Source organism: Poecilia mexicana, unplaced genomic scaffold, assembly GCF_051168715.1.
Source record: "Poecilia mexicana isolate PSO_F unplaced genomic scaffold, ASM5116871v1 scaffold_23, whole genome shotgun sequence".
Taxonomy (NCBI): domain Eukaryota; kingdom Metazoa; phylum Chordata; class Actinopteri; order Cyprinodontiformes; family Poeciliidae; genus Poecilia; species Poecilia mexicana.
Window position 1 is genome coordinate 19,856,750 of NW_028263392.1, and position 4,885 is coordinate 19,861,634.

Here is a 4,885-nt window from a genome sequence, read left to right on the forward strand (position 1 = left end):
GTCGGTCTGGCACTGCAGGAGGGAAATAGAGCCGCTGCACTTAAGCTCGGTGTGAACGAAACCATGGTTAGTAGTGGCTAGCGGCGTAATCATGTAATTTTCTTACCACTAGATCGCAGTAGGTACAGAGCATTTTACATTAAAACAAGAGAATTAGTGATGCATGAATGTTACAGGTAGCGATGAGAGCATCGTATCTAGCAAGACTGACGACAGTGATGGAAAAGACAGTGAAGCTCAGCAGTAGTTGGAAAGAACATGGGTCCATTTCCCACAACATGTCTGTGTGAAGTGAGCTTCTCAAGCCTGGCTACTATAAAAACTAAAACCAGAGAGAGACTGAGAGCTGTTGAGGAAGAGCTTTGTCTTTCTTCAATTTCTGTCAGGAAATCAGCTGTTTTCATCCAAATATGCACAGGTTTCACACCTGCTGGGTAAAATATACAGATATTGACATTTTGTACATGCAAATCTTCATATTGTAACAGTAAAATCTTTCCCAAATATTATTGCTTCTTTCAGAATAAGAATTATTTTCTGTATTCCGGCTATAAGAATGCTTGTGGATTAGTTGGTAAAAACCCTTTGAAGTTTTCTACAACTTCTTTAAATTTAAGACCACATTGTCGTGGCCCTGTTTAGGTGTATTTTTGAAGTGGACATGGTACATGCAATTTGAAATAAATATAAAATGTGATTAAAAATAAATTTTTGTGTTTATTTGATTCCTATTCAAGAAACTTTGATAAGAATGACTATATATGTAATATAGGCAGCTACAGAGTATCTTTGTTTACATTTTTGGTTGGTGGTGTGCCTTGTGATTTTTTCAATTAAAACGGTGTGCCTTGGCTCAAAAAAGGTTGAAAAACACTGCTCTAAACAAACGTCGGGTTGGAGCAGGAAGTGGATGATGCGGGGACAGAAGGTTGGAGGAAGTGCCGGCTGTTGAACTCAGCTCATTGTTTGTTGGTCTGCAGGACACAAAGCAGCTGCAACATCTGGCCGCCTGCTCAGGACGTCTACTGGAGTCGGACCCACTTGTGCATTCATTCAGGAAATACCTTTAGAAACACAGAAACCGTCAGAGCGAAGCGGCAGACGCGTCACCGTTTTCAGGCTGCAGAACATTCTAGAACAGCAGATGATTATTTATAGCTGATAATGTGATAAAAACTAAGTGATGGTGTTTCAAACAGCTGATTGGATTCACAGACAGAGAAGTGATTAAACAGAAAGACTTGAAACAGTTTGGATCCCTCTTCCTCTGCAGAGCAGAACGTCATGAAGGAATATCAGGGAACAATCCAAGCTGGACACAGATCAGACGTGGGACTCCTCAAGGCTCTGTACTTGGGTCACTTTTATCTACCATCTACCTGCTCCCAACAGCTCAGCAGTTTGCCTTTATGTGTTCAGTTATTAACAGGATGATAACCATAAAACAAATACAGTGGACCGTGGGAACACACAAAGACCTCGCCCAAAACCCTCAAAACGGCCTGTAATAGCTCAAACAAAAAATATTCCTTCATATTTAATAATGCACGTATTAAAATGCTTCACTGGATGGATGAACAGAAACCATCTTAGCGCTTCAGCAGTCCTCCACTGATTGGATGAACCTGGTTGTTCAGCCAATAAGCACCAAGGAAAAGTGCTTGGATCTGCTGCTCAGATGCCGGCCAATGATGGATCTGATGGATCATTATGACGTCACCACCTGAACTTCAATCTAATGCCTGCAATAAGTTTTCAGCTTCTTCTCAGAGAAAATTCAAAAGATCAGAGGATTAATCTACACATCCACTCTAAAGCCAGTACCAATGCTGTGCCCAAGCAAAACAAATGCAGGAAAAATGACCCAATTCCAGCTACTTAATGATAAAACCCGAGAAGAAATGATAAGTCAGTGAAGCTCCAGTTCCGACCCTCACTTTTCTTTAAGAAAGTCCTGCCTGTCATTAATGATCTGATCCGAATAGTAACTCATCGTTCTCTTCAGGTGTTTTCCCTTGGAAACAGCAGCTATCAAACCACTGATAAAATCACTACTGCAGAACTACAGGCCGACCTCTGACCTCTGATTCATCAGCAAAGTTACTGAAAAAGCTTCAACAGTTAAATAACTTCCTAATGATAACCAGCCGCTTTGACTGCTTCCAGTCTGGTTTCCATGGTTACCACAGCACGGAGACTGGCCTAAGTGGCGCAAAAAATGGGTATGCAGCACATGCAACGCATAGGGGCGCTGCACCAGAGGGGGCGTCAAAAGCCCGTCTGGAGGGGTGGCGCCCCGATGATGCCTTCGCATACACTTCACGGCGTCCTAACGCTCCTTCACGAGTTTTACCTTTCACGTGTCTTCGTCTTGGGGGGGCGGTGACTGTATGTTTTCGCATCCACCTGAATAATATGTAGTTGCGCCCCTGACTGGCCTAGTCAAAGTGTTCAATGACATCCATATAAATACAGACTGTGGGAGAACCACAGCGCTGGTTCTGGTTCTGTTGGACCTCACTGTTGATCAGGACATTTTACTGAATCGACTGGAGAGTCGGGTCGGACTCTCCGGTTCAGAACTCAACTGGTTTGAATCTTACATAAAGAACAGAGATTTCTTTGTTTCAGTTGGAAACTTCTCATCGGAGAGGTCAAAGGTCACATGTGGGGAACCCCAAGGTTCAATCCTAGGACCCTCCTATTCAATATCTATATGCTCCCACTGGCTCAGGTTATAACAGGAAATAAGATCAGCTACCATAACTATGATGCACAGCTCTACAGTATGATGTCACCAGATGACCTTTGACCCCATCCAATCACTGAACAGATCCTGAGATCAGAGAAATGTGAGGATGAGACAAAACTTTGTCCACCTGAACAGAAACAAAACTGAAGTTATTATTTTTGTACCTAAAGAGGAGCGATCTAGAGTTATAGATCTACAATTACAAATCTAGAAATATAGATGTAGTTATAGATCTGGAGTTATAGATCTACAATTACAAATCTAGAAATATAGATGTAGTTATAGATCTGGAGTTATAGATCTACAATTACAAATCTAGAAATATAGATGTAGTTATAGATCTGGAGTTATAGATCTACAATTACAAATCTAGAAATATAGATGTAGTTATAGATCTGGAGTTATAGATCTACAATTACAAATCTAGAAATATAGATGTAGTTGTAGATCTAGAGTTATAGATCTACAATTACAGATCTAGAGATAAAGATCTAGTTCTACATCTACAGTTATAGATCTACAGTTACAGATCTAGAGTTCTAGATCTAGAGTTACAGATCTAGATATAGATCTAGTAACAAATATAGAGTTATAGTTCTAGAGCTCTAGACCTACAGTTCTAGATCTACAGATCTGGAGTTATAGATCTAGTAACAGATCTAGAGTTATAGATCTACAGTTACAGATCTAGAGATATAGATCTAGTTACAGATCTCTAGTTATAGATCTAGTAACAGATCTACAGTTACAGATCTAGATATATAGATCTCGTTACAGATCTCTAGTTATAGATCTAGAGTTACAGCTCTAAAGTTACAGATCTAGAGTTATAGTTCTGGAGTTATAGTACTGAAGTCATAGATCTAGAGGTATAGATTTAGAAATACAGATGTAGAGTTATAGATCTAGTGCAGTGGTTCTTAACCTTTTTTGAGGTACAGAACCCACCAGTTTCATATGCGCATTCACCAAACCCCCCCGACACAGAAAATAATTTGCGGTATTCTGATTTATTAATGTAAATCAATGTAAATTAGTTGTGTTACCACCCCCACGCCACTAGAGGCAGTACCAACCCCGAAAAGATGCGACTAAGGAGCAGATTTAGACTATAGAATTTGGTAAAAACGTTGAGCTTCACTGAAGTAATTAAAGACACGTTCAAACCACTGGGGTTCATCGAACCCAGGTTAAGAACCACTGATCTAGAGTTATAGATCTAGAGTTACAGATCTAGAGTTACAGATCTGGAGTTACAGATCTGGAGTTACAGATCTGGAGTTATAGTACTGGAGTTACAGATCTAGAGTTACAGATCTGGAGTTACAGATCTGGAGTTATAGTACTGGAGTTACAGATCTAGAGTTACAGATCTAGAGTTACAGATCTGGAGTTATAGTACTAGAGTTACAGATCCAGAGTTACAGATCTGGAGTTATAGTTCTAGAGTTACAGATCTAGAGTTATAGTTCTAGAGTTGCAGATCTAGAGTCAATGCACAGCTTCAGTTATTACAACTAAAACCAGCGATCAGCCTGAAACCTGGAAGCAGTGATGACCTCTGACCTCTGACCTGAACCTTCAGAGCCACATAAAGACAGTCACAAAGTCGGCCTTCTACCACCTGAAGAATCTCCAGGATCAGAGGACTGATGTCTCAGATCAGAGAAACTCATCCAGGCGTTTATCTTCAGTCGCATTGATTCCTGCAGCAGCGTCTTCACAGGTCTGACCACCAAATCGATCCTCCAGCTGCAGCTGATCCAGAAGCTGCTGCTGCTGTTCTGACTAGAACCAGGAAGACGGAGACATAACACCAGATCTACAGTCCTACAGCTGTAGCTCCCTGTAGCTCAGAGAACAGACTGTAAAATCCTGTTAGTTTATAAATCACTGGACGGTTTAGCACCACAACCATTAAAGATCTGCTGTTGTTGTATCAACCTGCCAGACCCTCAGGTTCTGGTTCTGGTTCTGCTCTGCATCCCCAGAACCAGAACCAAACGAGGAGAAGCAGCATTCAGCTTCTATGCACCACAAATCTGGAACAAACGTCCAGAAAACTGTAAAACAGCTGAAACACTGAGCTCCTATAAGTCTTGACTAAAACCCTCCTGGTTAGAGCTGATTTGA